General features: G+C 46.6%; 1 pseudogene; it reads right to left on the bottom strand.

The window, feature by feature from the left end:
* Positions 1-1,716: 1,716 nt before the first annotated feature.
* LOC121575765 lies at positions 1,717-19,708 on the bottom strand (annotated as a pseudogene).
* Between the last annotated feature and the right edge of the window lie 1,061 nt (positions 19,709-20,769).

The raw sequence follows: 20,769 nt of genomic DNA, 5'->3' as shown, positions 1-20,769 counted from the left end.
TCTGCAATTGGTAAGCAGCTTGACTTGAAGAAATCAACTGTGGGAGCAATTATTAGGAAATTGAAGACATACAAGACCACTGATAATCTCCCTCGATATGGGGCTCCATGCAAGATCTCACCCCGTGGGGTCAAAATGATCACAAGAACGGTGAGCAAAAATCCCAGAACCACACGGCGGGACCTAGTGAATGACCTGCAGAGAGCTGGGACCAAAGTAACAAAGCCTACCCTCAGTAACACACTACGCCGCCAGGGACTCAAATCCTGCAGTGAAGTTTGCTAGGGTGCATTTGGATGATCCAGAAGAGGATTGGGAGAATGTCATATGGTCAGATGAAACCAAAATAGAACTTTTTGGTAAAAACTCAACTCGTCGTGTTTGGAGGACAAAGAATGCTGAGTTGCATCCAAAGAACACCATACCTACTGTGAAGCATGGGGGTGGAAACATCATGCTTTGGGGCTGTTTTTCTGCAAAGGGACCAGGACGACTGATCCGTGTAAAGGAAAGAATGAATGGGGCCATGTATCGTGAGATTTTGAGTGAAAACCTCCTTCCATCAGCAAGGGCATTGAAGATGAAACGTGGCTGGGTCTTTCAGCATGACAATGATCCCAAACACACCGCCCGGGCAACGAAGGCGTGGCTTCGTAAGAAGCATTTCAAGGTCCTGGAGTGGCCTAGCCAGTCTCCAGATCTCAACCCCATAGAAAATCTTTGGAGGGAGTTGAAAGTCCGTGTTGCCCAGCGACAGCCCCAAAACATCACTGCTCTAGAGGAGATCTGCATGGAGGAATGGGCCAAAATACCAGCAACAGTGTGTGAAAACCTTGTGAAGACTTACAGAAAACGTTTGACCTGTGTCATTGCCAACAAAGGGTATATAACAAAGTATTGAGAAACTTTTGTTATTGACCAAATACTTATTTTCCACCATAATTAGCAAATAAATTCATTAAAAATCCTACAATGTGATTTTCTGGAATTTCTTTTCTCATTTTGTCTGTCATAGTTGACGTGTACCTATGATGAAAATTACAGGCCTGTCTCATCTTTTTAAGTGGGAGAACTTGCACAATTGGTGGCTGACTAAATACTTTTTTACCCCACTGTATATAGTTATTTTCTCACAGAGCTCCACTGTCTTCTGAGAAGTGGCTTCACTCTTCAACTGATATCAGAGTCGCGCTATCTGCGTTAAACAATGTGCATGGCCATCTACCTCCACCTGTCATACTGTACTCTACACAAGCCATAAATTAGATTATTTTAGCAATTTAGCATGACATAAATCACATGTGGGGGTCATAAGGTGATAAGGAGGTTTTATACAGAAGGGCGAACCAAGCACTGAGATGATGGGCAAACCAACCCTGCTGAAATTATCAGCCATTCAGTTAGAGAGATTAAAATGTGAAACTACAGGGGCAGGTTTCAGAAATGGACATGTGTCGGTCGGTCAGGTAATAGGTAATGTCACTGAACACCGGTTACAGGAGTACCAAACATTAACAATAAGGAGAGTGTGTTGTTGTAGAAGCCAGGGAAATGGGCCTGTCAACAGGTGTTAGCAGCAGGCTCTCCAACCTGAGGCTTCCCTATAAGGGAGGTGTTTTCTTTGCCCCTCCCCCAGGGTAGGGTAGGAGGGACGGAGTGACACTGGTCGGTCCTAGGGAACTAGTCCTCTCCTGCGGGGTGGTGGGACAGGGCCTGTCATTTCTCTGTCTCGGGCCCCGCCGGTCCCGCCAAGGGGATCACATAACAAGTGATGTCGTCTCCTGAACCCAGCCTCTCATTGGGTAACCACCAGCCCCTCTCCTTCAGGACCCCTCGCGACCGCATCAACAGGTCCTGGGCGGCCAGTGTGTATCTGGATGAGTGCAATTTATTTCAAATGTGTATTTTTTTTTTTATGTTCATGAATTGAATTTGAAATGTACTGCATCCCAAATATGTGTTATGTGAAGGTGTTTGTCCAAATGGTATTGCCATTTCAAAAGTACCGTAGTCATTTGTACAGGCTAGATACTGACCTCTAGTGGAGATATTGTTTAATTACTCCTCCTTTACTAACCAATATTCAGTAGTTTCTTTCAAGGCCACCTGACTATTCAATATCTAATAGTGGAGGCTGCTGAGAGGAGGATGGCTCATAATAATGGCTGGAACGGAGCAAATGGAATGACATCAAACATATGGAAACTATGTGTTTGATGTATTTGATACCATTCCACTTATTCCGCTCCAGCCATTACCATGAGCCCATCTTCCCCAATTAAGGTGCCACCAACCTCCTGTGATATCTACTCTGTATTAATTGGTAGCAACTGTAATAGTATAAGCCCTCTCACAATGTATTCCCCTGATATGAATCACATCCTTCCATGACAAGGCAACCAGCCATTCTCTGCCTCTGGTATGTTGGACAATCACCTCCCTGGCTCCGTCGCCTTGGGCGTCCGGTGAGTTTACAGAAAAAGAGAGGGAAATGTGCATCCGGTAATGGAAGTTGTAGAGATGGCCTATTCATAGTTTGAGTCGTGAGTATTATTCGTACAATGTTGACTATGCTTACATATTTATGCTACTGCTGAACTTCATGTGTGGCTCTTACCTATATGACCATGTGTCCTGGTATTGTCTCGTCCTACCGCAATGGTTTATTAGATTATGGTTTATGAATAAGGCATTGCCATATTTATGTCAAGCTATTTATTTAGTTCTGCCTACCAAGCATGTTGTTATACAGTGAGGGAAAAAAGTATTTGATCCCCTGCTGATTTTGTACGTTTGCCCACTGACAAAGAAATGATCAGTCTATAATTATAATGGTAGGTTTATTTGAACAGTGAGATACAGAATAACAACAAAATAATCCAGAAAAACACATGTAAAAATGTTATAAATTGATTTGCATTTTAATGAGGGAAATAAGTATTTGACCCCCTCTCAATCAGAAAGATTTCTGGCTCCCAGGTGTCTTTTGTACAGGTAACGAGCTGAGATTAGGGAGTGCTCCTAATCTCAGTTTGTTACCTGTATAAAAGACACCTGTCCTCAGATTCCAAACTCTCCACCATGGCCAAGACCAAAGAGCTCTCCAAGGATGTCAGGGACAAGATTGTAGACCTACACAAGGCTGGAATGGGCTACAAGACCATCGCCAAGCAGCTTGGTGAGAAGGTGACAACAGTTGGTGCGATTATTCGCAAATGGATGAAACACAAAATAACTGTCAATCTCCCTCGGCCTGGGGCTCCATGCAAGATCTCACCTTGTGGAGTTGCAATGATCATGAGAATGGTGAGGAATCAGCCCAGAACTACACGGGAGGATCTTGTCAATGATCTCAAGGCAGCTGGGACCATAGTCACCAAGAAAACAATTGGTAACACACTACGCCGTGAAGGACTGAAATCCTGCAGCGCCCGCAAGGTCCCCCTGCTCAAGAAAGAACATATACAGGGCCGTCTGAAGTTTGCCAAATAACATCTGAATGATTCAGAGGAGAACTGGCCGTGTTTGGAGGAGGAGGAATGCTACCTATGACCCCAAGAACACCATCCCCACCGTCAAACATGGAGGTGGAAACATTATGCTTTGGGGGTGTTTTTCTGCTAAGGGGACACGACAACTTCACCGCATCAAAGGGACGATGGACGGGGCCATGTACCGTCAAATCTTGGGTGAGAACCTCCTTCCCACAGCCAGGGCATTGAAAATGGGTCGTGGATGGGTATTCCAGCATGACAATGACCCAAAACACACGGCCAAGGTAACAAAGGAGTGGCTCAAGAAGAAGCACATTAAGGTCCTGGAGTGGCCTAGCCAGTTTCCAGACCTTAATCCCATAGAAAATCTGTGGAGGGAGCTGAAGGTTCGAGTTGCCAAACGTCAGCCTCAAAACTTTAATGACTTGGAGAAGATCTGCAAAGAAGAGTGGTGTGACGATCCCGGCTGTCTGAGTCGGGTCCTGTCTGGTGACTAGTGTTCCTGCTCGTATTCTCCAGTTTCCCGAGGGTTCGGGAACGCTCCGGGGAGCGCTCTGGTTTTCCGCACCTGCATCCCATCAGCAATCTGCACACCTGGTCCTGATCATCACCCTTCTTAGGCTCTGGCCCAACATCCAGTTCCTGCCGGATCGTTAGCCATGAACAGTATGTTTGTCAGCGTATCAGCCTTTGAGTTCTAGCGTTAGTTTTGTTGTTTTGCACCTTGTTGATTTGCTGTGTACTCACCTCCGTTTTGTTCTGTCTGCAGTCTCTCACCCGGAACCTTCACCCAACCTCTGCCTGATGGTCGGCGGCTGCCGGAGCCAGTACGGACCAACCACTGCACCCTCAACAACCCATCCACGCCACCCGCTCTGTTCCCTGGATTATTCAGCTTCACTCGGACTCTATAAATAAACACTCACCTTTGTCTCACGTACCGTGTCCTGGTCTGCTTCTGGGTTCTGGCTTAGTTAACCGTGACAGAACGATCCGGCCAGTAATGAACCCAGCGGACCTGGACTCTGTTCGCCATGCTATTACCCAGCAGGAGAAGATGTTGGGCTATCATAGCACGGTACTACAGGAGATCGCGTTGTCAGTTCGGAACCTTTCTACCGGTCTGACGGAGGTCCAGAACCAACGCAAGTGTCCGGTGGAGGATCCACTACCGGTTTCACCCATCTCGCCTGCCGCTTCTGAAGCTGTGTCCATCCGTGAGCCCAAGGTTCCGACGCCGGATAAGTATGAGGGAGAGCTGGGAAGATGCCGTTCCTTCCTTATGCAGTGTGGACTAGTGTTCGATCTACAGCCCCTACTCTTATGCCACAGACAAGGCTAGGATAGCCTTTGTGATTGAGTTGCTGCGTGGTCGAGCGCTGGAGTGGGCTTCAGCCGTTTGGGAACGACAGGATCCCTGCATGGCTTCATACCAGGGGTTCACGGCCGAGATGAGGAAGCTCTTCGACCATTCCGTCCGAGGGAGGGACGCAGCTAGGCGCCTGTTTTCGCTTCGCCAAGGAACTCGCAGCGTGGGCCGACTTCGTGATCGAGTTCAAGACGTTGGCTGTGGAGAGTGGGTGGAACGAGGAGTCTCTGCAAGCGGCCTTTTACCAGGGTCTGTCGGAGCAGCTCAAGGATGAGTTGATCTCCTATCCGAGCCTAGTGACCTGGACAGCTTGGTAGCTTTGTCTATTCGGGTGGATAATCGAGTCCGAGAGCCGAAGGAGGGAGAAGCAATGGGTTCCGTCCAACCGATCAGCTTCTCAGGATCCAGTCGGGTCGTCAAACTGCGCCGCTCGCTAAAGTTGGGAGGACTTTTAGCGAGCCAGTTTCGACCTCTCAATACCTCTGTCAGACCCCGTTTCCCGGCTACCCTTATGAACAGGAATCAGAGCTTAGCGATTAACGCTTTTATCGATTCAGGTGCCGATGGAAGCTTTCTAGATGCCGAGTTGGTGGAACAGCTGGGGCTTTCCAAGGAGCAATTGCGGAAGCCATTGAAGCTACCACTCTGAACGGCAGTAGTCTGGCACGTATCACGATGAGGACTGAACCGGTTAAGATGCGGTTGTCGGGGAATCATTCTGAGATGATTTCATTCTTCATTCTGCCGTCTTCCCATGTTCCTCTGGTCCTTGGATACCCCTGGCTGAAGGAACACAATCCCACGTTCGATTGGGTGACGGGCAAGGTAACGAAGTTGGAGCCTTGATTGTCATGCTAACTGTCTCAAGACTGCCTGCCCCCATTCGGTTCCCAGTCAGGTGATTGAGGCCAAACCCCCAGATTTGTCCCTGGTTCCCGAGACATATCACGATTTGGGGGAAGTTTTCAGTAAGCAGAAGGCTCTGTCACTCCCTCCCCACCGACCATATGATTGTGCCATCAACCTGGTCCCTGGAGCTGTCTACCCCAAGGGAAGGTTATACAGTATCTCCCGACCTGAACGTGGAGGCGTTGGAGACCTACATCAAGGAGTCCCTAGCTGCTGGTCTCGTTCGTCCCTCGTCATCACCCCTGGGGGCAGGATTCTTCTTTGTGGGTAAGAAGGATGGCTCTCTTCGACCGTGTATTGATTATCGGGGGGTTGAATGACATCACGGTCAAGAACAAGTATCCCCTGCCCTTGATGAGTTCTGCCTTCGACTCCTTACAGGGTGCTTACGGTGTTCACCAAGCTAGACCTACGCACGCGTATCACCTGGTCCCGGATCAGAGAGGGGGACGAGTGGTTGACGGGTTTCAATACACCGATGGGTCACTCGAGTATCAGGTGATGCCGTTTGGACTGACCAATGCTCCAGCGGTATTCCAGAGTATGGTGAACGACGTCCTGAGAGATATGATCGGTCTCTTTGTGTTTGTTTACCTGGATGACATTCTGATCTTCTCGAAGGAACCTTCCGACCACGTCCAGCATGTCCGGCAGGTTCTGCAGCGATTGTTGGAGAATCGCCTGTTTGTGAAGGCCGAGAAGTGCGAGTTTCACGCCCACACGACATCCTTTCTCGGGTACATCATCTCCAGGGGAGAGATTAGGATGGACCAGGAGAAGGTTAGAGCTGGTTCTGGAATGGGCCCAGCCCGGTACGAGATTGCAGCTCCAGAGATTTTTTGGGGGTTTGCGAATTTCTACCGCAGATTCATCCGGGATTACAGCCGTGTGGCCGCTCCGTTAACTGCCTTGACTTCCAGCATCAGGACCTTCAAGTGGAATCCGGAGGCGGATCGAGCGTTTCTGGATTTGAAGAGGCGATTCACCAACGCACCGATTCTCTCTCAACCGGACACGGCCCGTCAGTTCGTCGTTGAAGTGGGACGCGTCTGATGTGGGAGTTGGCGCCATCCTGTCGCAGCGATGCTCCACGGACAGTAAACTCCATCCCTGCGCCTACTACTCTCGTCGCCTTTCGCCTGCGGAGAGGAATTACGATGTGGGTAACCGGGAGCTTCTCGCGGTGAAACTTGCCTTGGAGGAGTGGCGCCACTGGTTGGAGGGGGGCGGAGCAACCGTTTATGGTCTGGACGGACCACAAGAATCTTGCTTACGTGCAATCGGCTAACGCGTCTCAACTCCCGTCAGGCCAGGTGGGCGTTGTTTTTCGGACGATTCAAGTTTGCCCTGACGTTCGACCTGGATCTAAGAACGGCAAGGCGGACGCCTTGTCCCGGATGTTCTCCAAGACGGAGGAGAGTGGGTCCAAGACCGAGACTATCCTCCCCCGGAACTGCGTCGTGGGAGCAGTTATGTGGAAGATTGAGGAGGAGGTGCTGGCGGCCCTTCGGACTCAGCCCGGTCCCGGTAACGGTCCACCCGGTCGGTTGTTTGTGCCTGAGTCGGTTCGTCCTGCTGTCCTCAAATGGTCCCACGCCAGCAAGATGGCTTGTCACCCTGGCGTGGCTCGGACTATGGCGTTTCTTCGCAGACGTTTTGGTGGCCTGCCATGGCCGAGGATACTCGGGGGTTTTGTTGCTGCCTGTCCAGTGTGTGCGCAGAATAAGAGTACCAATCGGCCCAGCTCTGGACTACTTCACCCCTTCCTATTCCCCGCGACCATGGTCGCATCTGGCCCTGGACTTCGTCACGGGTTGCCCGCTTCTGAGGGGGAACACGGTCGTTCTGACTATCGTGGACAGATTCAGCAAGTTCGCCCACTTTGTGCCAATTGCCAAGCTTCCCTCTGCCTCGGAGACGTCCGAGATCCTGGTTAGGGAGGTTTTCAGGGTCCACGGTTTGCCCAGTGATATCGTTTCCGACCGTGGCCCTCAGTTTACCTCTGCTGTCTGGAAGTCCTTCTGTTTGGCCATTGGAGCTACGGTCAGTCTCACATCTGGTTTTCACCCCCAATCCAATGGTCAGGCGGAGAGAGCCAACCAGAAGATGGAATCAACGCTACGCTGTCTGGTCTCTTCCAACCCCACCTCCTGGGTCTCTCAGTTGCCTTGGGTTGAGTATGCCCACAATACTCTTCCACGTCTGCCACTGGGATGTCTCCCTTCCAGTGCCTGTATGGCTACCAACCTCCCCTGTTTCCTTCTCAGGAGAAGGAGCTCTCAGTGCCTTCTGTTCAGGCCCATATTCGGCGTTGCCACCGGACCTGGCATCGGGCCAGAAAGGCACTCCTTAGAGTTTCGGACCGGTATCAGCTCCAGGCGAATCGTGCCGGATTCCCGCTCCCACCTATACCATCGGAGATAGGGTTTGGTTGGCCACACGGGATCTTCCGTTACGGACTGAGTCTAGGAAGTTGTTGCCGAAGTTCATTGGTCCGTTTGTGGTGGAGAAGGTGATCAATCCAGTGGCAGTTCGACTCAAACTACCGAGGACGCTCAGAGTCCATCCCACCTTTCATGTCTCCTGCCTCAAGCCTGTCTTCCTCAGTCCTCTGTTGCCTCCTCCGCCTCCTCCTCCTCCTCCTCGGATGATCGGAGGTGGTCCTGCCCTACACGGTGCGTCGCATCATGGATTCCAGACGGCGGGGCCGGGGTTTCCAGTATCTCGTGGACTGGGAGGGGTATGGCCCTGAAGAGAGGAGTTGGATTCCGCGGCGACAGGTCCTAGACGCGAGACCTCATCAGTGACTTCTACCGCCTCCATCCTGGCGCTCCGGGGAAGTCCGCCCGGTGGCGTTGCGTCGGAGGGGGGGTACTGTGACGATCCCGGCTGTCTGAGTCGGGTCCTGTCTGGTGACTAGTGTTCCTGCTCGTATTCTCCAGTTTCCCGAGGGTTCGGGAACGCTCCGGGGAGCGCTCTGGTTTTCCGCACCTGCATCCCATCAGCAATCTGCACACCTGGTCCTGATCATCACCCTTCTTAGGCTCTGGCCCAACATCCAGTTCCTGCCGGATCGTTAGCCATGAACAGTATGTTTGTCAGCGTATCAGCCTTTGAGTTCTAGCGTTAGTTTTGTTGTTTTGCACCTTGTTGATTTGCTGTGTACTCACCTCCGTTTTGTTCTGTCTGCAGTCTCTCACCCGGAACCTTCACCCAACCTCTGCCTGATGGTCGGCGGCTGCCGAGCCAGTACGGACCAACCACTGCACCCTCAACAACCCATCCACGCCACCCGCTCTGTTCCCTGGATTATTCAGCTTCACTCGGACTCTATAAATAAACACTCACCTTTGTCTCACGTACCGTGTCCTGGTCTGCTTCTGGGTTCTGGCTTAGTTAACCGTGACAAGTGGAACAAAATCCCTCCTGAGATGTGTGCAAACCTGGTGGCCAACTACAAGAAACGTCTGACCTCTGTGATTGCCAACAAGGGATTTGCCACCAAGTACTAAGTCATGTTTTGCAGAGGGGTCAAATACTTATTTCCCTCAGTAAAATGCAAATCAATTTACAACATTTTTGACATGCGTTTTTCTGGATTTTTGTTGTTGTTATTCTGTCTCTCACTGTTCAAATAAACCTACCATTAAAATTATAGACATATTATGTCTTTGTCAGTGGGCAAACGTACAAAATCAGCAGGGGATCAAATACTTTTTTCCCTCACTGTATGTGTCTCTGCGTTTGGTTAGTTTCTGAATGTGGTCCATCCATGCTATTCATTGACTATGGCTCAGCGTTCAACATCATAGTGCCCTCAAACTCATCACTAAGCTAAGGACGCTGGGACTAAACACCTCCCTCTGCAACTGGATCCTGGACTTCCTGACGGGCCGCCCCCAGGTGGTAAGGGTAAGTAACAACAAGTTCTGGGCTGATTCCTCACCGTTCTCATGATCATTGCAACTCCACGAGGTGAGATCTTGCATGGAGCCCCAGGCCGAGGGAGATTGACAGGTCTTTTGTGTTTCTTCCATTTGCGAATAATCGCACCAACTGTTGTCACCTTCTCACCAAGCTGCTTGGCGATGGTCTTGTAGCCCATTCCAGCCTTGTGTAGGTCTACAATCTTGTCCCTGACATCCTTGGAGAGCTCTTTGGACTTGGCCATGGTGGAGAGTTTGGAATCTGATTGATTGATTGCTTCTGTGGACAGGTGTCTTTTATACAGGTAACAAACTGAGATTAGGAGCACTCCCTTAAGAGTGTGCTCCTAATCCCAGCTCGTTACCTGTATAAAAGACACCTGGGAGACAGAAATCTTTCTGATTGAGAGGGGGTCAAATACTTATTTTCCTCATTAAAATGCAAATCAATTTATAACATTTTTGACATGCGTTTTTCTGGATTTTTTTGTTGTTATTCTGTCTCTCACTGTCCAAATAAACCTACCATTAAAATTATAGACATATCATGTCTTTGTCAGTGGGCAAACGTACAAAATCAGCAGGGGATCAAATACTTTTTTCCCTCACTGTATGTGTCTCTGCGTTTGGTTAGTTTCTGAATGTGGTCCATCCATTATGTTGGCCTAGTCCAGATATGACTCAGTACTCATTTTCAAGTTTTAGCTGACCTCTATAGACCTATAGCCGCGGCATATTCTTAATTGAATGCCCCTTTGCCCTGCCATTCTTTGACTCTGTTATTGCCTGCTTTCCCTGTTGTCCTTCAGACATCTCTGAATCAGTGCATAGTTCAATGCCTCTCAAAAGTGAAGTATATTGCAAGGATATTAATATTTATCTTACAAATGCAGTGCAGCAATGTTTTGTTATAGCTTTGCGTGTTTCCTTTACTACCCATCTGGGGCAGCACCTGCCTGTTTTGTGGGACTCATTAGCTGACAACAGACAGGTGTGAACCACAGACAGGTACAAACTGGTGGGAACCACAGACAGGTGGGAACCACAGGCAAGTGTGCACGTAAAGTGAAAACAAAACATTGGCATCCATATTAGATTTGTATTTGGGTGGGTAGCATCTAAAAACGGGATTTAATCGTTTCTTGTTCACTGCTCGGCAACACAAACAGCGATTCTTCAATCAGAACTGTCTACCGATTCTGGATGTAGCTGTGGACGTGGGACACATGCTGCTAGCAGGCACAGACTTTGACCCATGAGTTATCTCGAACGCAGTCGCTATGGAATGCCCTTAGACCTCATCTTATTAATTCATTAAATAATTAATCAGAGGTCTAATATTTGGCTACAGGACTTTATACTGTGTAGATTATAGACTAGAGATTACAGTACAGTACCTCACAGGATCAGTGGGCTCGCAGCAGGACAGGAAGCCTGAAACTGCGTCTGCTACCTCCCTGTCCGTGGTCACGTCCCACAGCCCATCTGTACCCATCACCAGCACGTCATCAGGGCCATGCTTGTACTCAGACATGTCGTACACTATCACCTGTAGGAGATAAGGGAGGGAAGGAGTGTATGCAGAGTATTAAACATGGCTATAATAATAGGATAAATCATCTAGCAATGAATTTGGATCAGATACCTTCGACAATATATACATTGATGAGCCAAAATAAAGTAAACGTATGTCATTAGATGTCGTCCAAGATTCGGAACACACTGGGATGCTTCTAGACAAGCCTTGATCTGGCAGATGGTGGGCGATACATGGTTCTAGACACAAACAGCATGACATCTCTCATTCACCTCTGGGCAGCAGGAGAGAAAGGGCTTGATGTAGATGTTGGAGTTCTACACCTTCAGGTCATGATCCCCTAAGCCACGTGTTACCCCAATGGTGGCCATGACACGGGTCTACACACACACACACACACACACACACACACACAAACACAAAATGTGGGTTAGTGCCTGTGGATATGCTTAGATTTGAGAGAAATGTGACTCAGGAGCATTTATCTTTAACCACACAGCTAAAGACTGGGAGAGTTCAGTAACAACCACACAGGTAAAGACTGGGAGAGTTCAGTAACAACCATGAAATCCTCCCACACATACAGTGGAATGAACAACTAAAAGTTATATCTTGCTATGTCTGTACTGCAGGTGAACTGTCCTGCAGCGTAAACAAGGCAACCCCCCTTGGGCCAAATGAGATATTGCGTGTGACTAACACATTTCTGTTCATTACTTTAGCTCCCGCCTTGGGGCCAATCAGTGTAATTTTGTAAATGCCAGATCTCTATGGCAAGAAGCCCAAGTTTAGTCAAAATCAGGCCAGTGCTGTCTGAGACATCGCGTGTGACTAAAGTACGAACGAACGGAGACAGATCCACAGTTCCCTCCCTGATTTCATAGTGGGGAACAACTAAGCTAAGCAGCTAAGCATTCTTCCTGTCAGGGAAACATGACGAGGGTGGGAGGATAACAGCAACTCTACATGTGGTTTGAAGACCCAGATATACTTTACTGTATAGCCAATCCAATGTCCCATGTCTTGGGCAGGGTTTTACCTGGTCAGGGGGTCAGGAAAAATGTGGTCCTACCCACGGTAGACCTTACAGCACCATACATCTACTGTGGACCTACCCATGGTAGACCTTACAGCACCATACATCTACTGTGCTGTTCTGTTATGATGTCCACCAGGACCCAACGTCCATAAACATGACGAAGTGTTTCACCTTTTTGCCCTCTCCATATATGAGTGGGAACTTGAGGTCGTCTTCTACGATGGTCTTGTAAGCCCTGCAAAAATACAATAGGATTACGGGTTAGGGATTACTGATTCTATTCTTTCAAGAAGTTCAGTGTACTTCCTGAATTGTCTGGAATTGAAATGGAATTTACCCCAACCCTGATAAACATATCGTCAAGTAAGTGTCATGGCAGTAAGAAAAGTGAGGGCGGAACATTATATAGCTGTGATGCACAATCAACAGTACTATTCATCCCTCTCCCTGGAGGTTCCACCACTCTCCAACACAGCCACCCACTTCAGCTTAACTTAGACCAAGCAGACAATTAATAAAGATGTAGTCTGAATCAGACATTAAATAACATCACCCTCCCTCTCCCCTGCACCTTCCTCGTGGCCAGGGCACCCTTGGAAAAGCAATTCATATCCCGTGGTGATGGGACTCACCTGGTTAAAGGGGCATTACACTTTAAAATCAAGATTTCTCAGATGTTTTCAAATCAAATCAAATCAAATCAAATCAAATCAAATTTTATTGGTCACATGCGCCGAATACAACAGGTGCAGACATTACAGTGAAATGCTTACTTACAGCCCTTAACCAACAGTGCATTTATTTTTAACAAAAAAAGTAAAAATAAAACAACAACAAAAAAAAGTGTTGAGAAAAAAAAGAGCAGAAGTAAAATAAAGTAACAGTAGGGAGGCTATATATACAGGGGGGTACCGTTGCAGAGTCAATGTGCGGGGGCACCGGCTAGTTGAGGTAGTTGAGGTAATATGTACATGTGGGTAGAGTTAAAGTGACTATGCATAAATAATTAACAGAGTAGCAGCAGCGTAAAAAGGATGGGGTGGGGGGGGGCAGTGCAAATAGTCCGGGTAGCCATGATTAGCTGTTCAGGAGTCTTATGGCTTGGGGGTAGAAGCTGTTGAGAAGTCTTTTGGACCTAGACTTGGCACTCCGGTACCGCTTGCCGTGCGGTAGCAGAGAGAACAGTCTATGACTAGGGTGGCTGGAGTCTTTGACAATTTTGAGGGCCTTCCTCTAAAGTCTGAAAACATCTGACAAACTTTAATTTATGAGTGAATCTCCCTTTTAAATAAGGAATACATAAATACATGAATTAACCCAGACCTCACCAGATACTGCAGGCACTGCCTCTCAGACTCTGGTGTGAACTCGTTAGACATGGCGATGACTTCACCGTTACGGATGATGATGGCTCTGTAGAGACAGAGGAAGAACCAAAGTAGAATGAGTAGTGATTCTATTTCAATGGGAGGGACAACGACATACTGTATGAAGACAAAGACAGACGCCATAATGTGACCCCATATTAGGAGGACACTCAGGACAGATAATGTGGTGTTAAGAGGGAAGACACAGCATGAAGTCCAGGGATGTTACAGGATGATTATTGCCCCTAGACGCTGATCTAAGGTAGGTCTAGACTAAGATTGACAAGCAGTATACTGATCCTAGATCTGTGCCTCTGGGCAAGTTCTACCAGGAGCTTACAGTTCATGAAGAATTATGTTGCAGTACAAAGAGTGGCCAACCGAGGTCAAAAGAACTGCTGTGTGACATTATTATTTGCATGACCAAAGGAAACTTCTTGGAATCAATGGCTTTGGGCATCATGGTGTCACTTTAACCTCTGTTTCAGTCATTCAACTCTGCATTGAATGACTGAAATCAAATACATTTGAGTTGAATGTGTACAACAAGTAGGCCTGTAATACAACAGTCATTAGCCATTAGGCTAGGGCATTAATCAATCCTGCTGCTATCTGTTGGACCTGTTGACCTACCTACTGTCTCCTGCATTGGCAACGTAGAGCTTCCCCATCAAATGAATGGCAGCCAAGGCACAACAGCCACCAGAAATGGTATAGGACATCTTCTCTTTCTCTATCAGTTCATCCTGTAATCAACAGAACAGGAACCGAAAACAAAAGCAAAAGCTTATTCATTCATTCATTCATTGGGTTGCAGAATAAAGTCAGCAGCACTTATTGCATTAAAGAGGTTATACTTAACATGAAATATTAGAGTACATTGAGAGATAAAGACTGCCTAAAGAAAAATAATCATTGCATTTGATTCTGGGAAACCCATTTTGCTCAATAGCTACTGTATCCCCTCTCTCATCCTAAGGTGGTAAAAGCCTCAGATGCCGAGGCTTTGCTGAGAGGAGATTTGGAAGGATGGTCTCACGAGACTAGTAGAACGCTATTTCACAAAATAAGGTGATATGCTGTGAGCGTGACTGTGTCTTACCATCTGTTTGAAGGTGTTTTCTATGACACCCATGATCAGACTCTCCAGACTGACAGCCTTCTCCAATGTGGAAGCAGGTAGAGGGATCAGTGATGGCGTCAGGGTCCTCTGGGTCCAGGGTGGAATTCTCCCCCTTCTTCAACGCAACCTGCTAGGGGCTGCCATTCTTGGCCAGGTAGATAGGGGGCGCCGCAGAGGGGTTCTCCAACAGGTGGGCAATGTCCCCCAGTCTGTCTCTGATGAGGCCATGGAGGAGTTTGGATGCCATGATGGCACACCTTGAGCCGGCGTGGCCGTCGAACATGCCCCAATACTGCAGAGGGATTCCTGTGCCATCCTGGAAAAGGTTTAAGTCACATCAAGATCATATCAAACATGCATTTAGATATATCAATACAATTAGGCTGACAGTAAGAAAGGAGATAAATAGCCTGAAATATAACACTGGCCACATGGGTCTCTCTAGCAGGTCTCTCGCAAGATTTTATCTCAATGAGAATTACAAGCTCAGTGAATGCCTAAAGGATTCCCAGCATGGACATTTCTGTCAGAGAATGGATGGGAATAATTCTAACTTTATGACATCATTGTAAATATGTGCTCAATGCCAGCAGTTACTGTGCCACAGAGAAACATCCTAAAGATGGATTAAGACAGTGAATATCCCACTTGATTTCATTCCCTTCCAAAGGATTTAATTATGCCGGTAAATCCCACTAACTAGATTTCCACCAAACCTTACTTCTCACCGTCTTCTTATGAAGTAATAATGTTTAGTATAGTGTAGTAGTGTATGGTCAGACGGTTAGGGCATATCTAAGAGCCCAATGCACAGAATGGACAGCAGTATGGGAACTCTGTTTACCTCTTACTGGACTAGAGTGGAGGAGGGGCACACGAAGCAAATATGTAATTAATTAACGGGAGGGACAGAGGGTGAACACAGAGAATAGAGGAGGGGATGGGGTTGGGAGGCCAGCAGAAGGACGGGAGGGATTGACCCGACATGACACAGACCCTTGAACAGCACTGTATCGACTGCTATAGACTCTGCTGTGTAAATACAGTTGAAGTCGGAAGTTTACATACACCTTAGCCAAATACATTTAAATTCAGTTTTTCACAATTCCTGACATTTAATCCTAGTAAAAATGTCCTGTTTTAGGTCAGTTAGGATCACCACTTTATTTTAAGAATGTGAAATGTCAGAATAATAGTAGAGAGAATGATTTATTTCAGCTTTTATTTATTTCATCACATTCCCAGTGGGTCAGAAGTTTACATACACTCAATTAGTATGTGGTAGCATTGCCTTTAAATTGTTTAACTTGGGTCAAACGTTTCGGGTAGCCTTCCATAAGCTTCCCAAAATAAGTTGGGTGAATTTTGGCCCATTCCTCCTGACAGAGCTGGTGTAACGGAGTCAGGTTTGTAGGCCTCCTTGCTCGCACATGCTTTTTCAGTTCTGCCCACAAATGTTTTATAGGATTGAGGTCAGGGCTTTGTGATGGCCACTCCAATACCTTGACTTTGTTGTCCTTAAGCCATTTTGCCACAACTTTGGAAGTACAGTGGGGAAAAAAAGTATTTAGTCAGCCACCAATTGTGCAAGTTCTCCCACTTAAAAAGATGAGAGAGGCCTGTAATTTTCATCATAGGTACACGTCAACTATGACAGACAAAATGAGAAAAAAAATTCCAGAAAATCACATTGTAGGATTTTTTATGAATTTATTTGCAAATTATGGTGGAAAATAAGTATTTGGTCAATAACAAAAGTTTCTCAATACTTTGTTATATACCCTTTGTTGGCAATGACACAGGTCAAACGTTTTCTGTAAGTCTTCACAAGGTTTTCACACACTGTTGCTGGTATTTTGGCCCATTCCTCCATGCAGATCTCCTCTAGAGCAGTGATGTTTTGGGGCTGTCGCTGGGCAACACAGACTTTCAACTCCCTCCAAAGATTTTCTATGGGGTTGAGATCAGGAGACTGGCTAGGCCACTCCAGGACCTTGAAATGCTTCTTACGAAGCCACTCCTTCATTGCCCGGGCGGTGTGTTTGGGATCATTGTCATGCTGAAAGACCCAGCCACGTTTCATCTTCAATGCCCTTGCTGATGGAAGGAGGTTTTCACTCAAAATCTCACGATACATGGCCCCATTCATTCGTTCCTTTACACGGATCAGTCGTCCTGGTCCCTTTGCAGAAAAACAGCCCCAAAGCATGTTTCCACCCCCATGCTTCACAGTAGGTATGGTGTTCTTTGGATGCAACTCAGCATTCTTTGTCCTCCAAACACGACGAGTTGAGTTTTTACCAAAAAGTTATATTTTGGTTTCATCTGACCATATGACATTCTCCCAATCCTCTTCTGGATCATCCAAATGCACTCTAGCAAACTTCAGACGGGCCTGGACATGTACTGGCTTAAGCAGGGGGACACGTCTTGCACTGCAGGATTTGAGTCCCTGGCGGCGTAGTGTGTTACTGATGGTAGGCTTTGTTACTTTGGTCCCAGCTCTCTGCAGGTCATTCACTAGGTCCCCCCGTGTGGTTCTGGGATTTTTGCTCACCGTTCTTGTGATCATTTTGACCCCACGGGGTGAGATCTTGCGTGGAGCCCCAGATCGAGGGAGATTATCAGTGGTCTTGTATGTCTTCCATTTCCTAATAATTGCTCCCACAGTTGATTTCTTCAAACCAAGCTGCTTACCTATTGCAGATTCAGTCTTCCCAGCCTGGTGCAGGTCTACAATTTTGTTTCTGGTGTCCTTTGTCAGCTCTTTGGTCTTGGCCATAGTGGAGTTTGGAGTGTGACTGTTTGAGGTTGTGGACAGGTGTCTTTTATACTGATAACAAGTTCAAACAGATGCCATTAATACAGGTAACGAGTGGAGGACAGAGGAGCCTCTTAAAGAAGAAGTTACAGGTCTGTGAGAGCCAGAAATCTTGCTTGTTTGTAGGTGACCAAATACTTATTTTCCACCATAATTTGCAAATAAATTCATAAAAAATCCTACAATGTGATTTTCCTGGATTTTTTTTCTCAATTTGTCTTTCATAGTTGACGTGTACCTATGATGAAAATTACAGGCCTCTCTCATCTTTTTAAGTGGGAGAACTTGCACAAATAGTGGCTGACTAAATACTTTTTTGCCCCACTGTATGCTTGGGGTCATTGTCCATTTGGAAGACCCATTTGCGACCAAGCTTTAACTTCCTGACTGATGTCTTGAGATGTTGCTTCAATATATCCACATAATTTTTCTTCCTCATGATGCCATCTATTTTGTGAAGTGCACCAGTCCCTCCTGCAGCAAAGCACCCCCACAGCATGATGCTGCCACCCCGTGCTTCACAGTTGGGATGGTGTTCTTCGGCTTGCAAGCATTCCCCTTTTTCCTCCAAACATAACGATGGTCATTATGGCCAAACAGTTATATTTTTGTTTCATCAGACCAGAGGACATTTCTCCAAAAAGTACGATCTTTGTCCACAGGTGCAGTTGCAAACCGTAGTCTGGCTTTTTTATGGCGGTTTTGGAGCAGTGGCTTCTTCCTTGCTGAGCGGCCTTTCAGGTTATGTCGATATAGGACTCGTTTTACTGTGGATATAGATACTTTTGTACCTGTTTCCTCCAGCATCTTCACAAGGTCCTTTGCTGTTGTTCTGGGATTGATTTGCACTTTTCGCACCAAAGTACGTTCATCTCTTGGAGACAGAACGCGTCTCCTTCCTGAGCGATATGACGGCTGCGTGGGCCCATGGTGTTTATACTTGCATACTATTGTTTGTACTTTCAGGCATTTGGAAATTGCTCCCAAGGATGAACCAGACTTGTGGAGGTCTACAAATTTTTTCTGAGGTCATAGCTGATTTATTTTGATTTTCCCATGATGTCAAGCAAAGAGGCACTGCGTTTGAAGGTAGGCCTTGAAATACATCCACAGGTACACCTCCAATTGACTCAAATGATGTCATTTAGCCTATCAGAAGCTTCTAAAGCTATGACATCCTTTTCTGGAATTTTCCAAGCTGTTTTAAAGGCACAGTCAACTTAGTGTATGTAAACTTCTGCCCCACTGGAATTGTGATACAGTGAATTCTAAGTAAAATAATCTGTCTGTAAACAATTGTTGGAAAAATTACTTGTGTCATGCACAAAGTAGATGTCCTAACCGACTTGCCAAAACTATAGTTTGTTAACAAGACATTTGTGGAGTGGTTGAAAAAATAGTTTTAATGACTCCAACCTAAGTGTATGTAAACTTCCAACTTCAACTGTACATTTGAGAGATTATGGAGCCATCTCTTAGTGAGTGGGTTTTTGACGTTATGTGCTAGCGGCGGTTAGCTGCTCTATGGACCCACACGAAGCTGTTTCTAAATACAGCAGCGTACAACGGTCAGTCTTAAGGAAATTGTCTGCTTTGTCAGGAAAAAAACAAATCCCCAGGCACCCAATGATGTCTGGTGCTTCGAAGTTTGGATTGGAGACATTTGAACAGACATGGTTTTATTAGAGAGAGACCTGGGTGAACCTTGCTGTAATGTAATGTGTCACCAAGGGTCCAACCTTCACTATAGAGGCAGTAGTACATAGAATACAAACATTGGACCAGGATGTGCGTATGCTTTGCCCTTTCTCGTATTGTAGTGCTGTAGGCCTAGTCTATGGGCCGTTTACTAATATAACTATAATTACTAGAACTAATGCTCAACATTCTATGATTCCAGTAGTCTCACCCCATTGTCGTCCAGCAGTGTGGAGTTGCGCTGTTTTTTTGTCGCTCAGCTTCTTCACGTAGAGCAGTTCACAGGACGCTTGGTCCTCATTCAGCATGCTCTTCCCAGCATTGATGGTCCTGAGGAGGGTGGGATGGTGGTAGAGAAGGCATCTCCTTGGACAGACAAAACACCCAACCAAGGTGCGTCTCAGATAAATCCCTGAAGAGAGCATATCAGCATGGCAGTTGTTTCATTTTGTCATGGTGAGATAGTAATGTTATGATCTATGTAAAAACATAAAAGTGGAACAGATCGTGCCGAAGGAAGCTGCAGGACTGGGATGAAGTGTTTTCATTACTGGCCTACGCTGATTAACGACAATGGCTTTGTGCAGCATGACATCTCAGTGGAATGGGGCTCAGTGGGCATGTGGCTGTGCTTGCAGTATGTAGGAGTAGACACTGCAGTAGTCTGAGGAGACGTGTAAGATGTGTAGTGCTTTTTTTCTCATACTTGTATAATATTACCTTAGTTAATATCATACCATCCATTCACATGTATTAGATATAGCCCCTTTAAGATTACTTTGCCACAGAGGACGGTTTCCAGCTCTATCCCTTCACCTCAGATCACTGCAATGTTTACTCTTTTGAGGACACTGAAATGGAATGAAGTCATGCATTGCATTACAAAGCCATTATCCTTAGGGCTTTGTGATTCGGAAGAGGGGCTGCCAAAAGGTTTCACCCCTGTTGTACCGTTAAAGCGGAGAAACGATGACTCTCTGCCACTTCGGTACGAGGATCGAACAGAGTCAAGCCACTTTGTTTTTATAGCCTATTCAGATTCATTTAGCGGTATCTAGAGCAATGGGTATTAGCCGTATAGCCTATTCAGATTCATTTAGCGGTATCTAGAGCAATGGGTATTAGCCGTATAGCCTATTCAGATTCATTTAGCGGTATCTAGAACAATGGTTATTAGCCGTATAGCCTATTCAGATTCATTTAGCGGTATCTAGAACAATGGGTATTAGCCATATAGCCTATTCAGATTCATTTAGCGGTATCTAGAGCAATGGGTATTAGCCGTATAGCCTATTCAGATTCATTTAGCGGTATCTAGAACAATGGGTATTAGCCATATAGCCTATTCAGATTCATTTAACGGTATCTAGAGCAATGGGTATTAGCCGTATAGTCTATTCAGATTCATTTAGCGGTATCTAGAACAATGGGTATTAGCCGTATAGCCTATTCAGATTCATTTAGCGGTATCTAGAGCAATGGGTAT

This window comes from Coregonus clupeaformis, chromosome 10 (genome assembly GCF_020615455.1).
Source record: "Coregonus clupeaformis isolate EN_2021a chromosome 10, ASM2061545v1, whole genome shotgun sequence".
Taxonomy (NCBI): domain Eukaryota; kingdom Metazoa; phylum Chordata; class Actinopteri; order Salmoniformes; family Salmonidae; genus Coregonus; species Coregonus clupeaformis.
The sequence above is the reverse complement of the archived record's forward strand: the minus strand, read 5'-3'. Positions and strand labels throughout refer to the sequence as shown.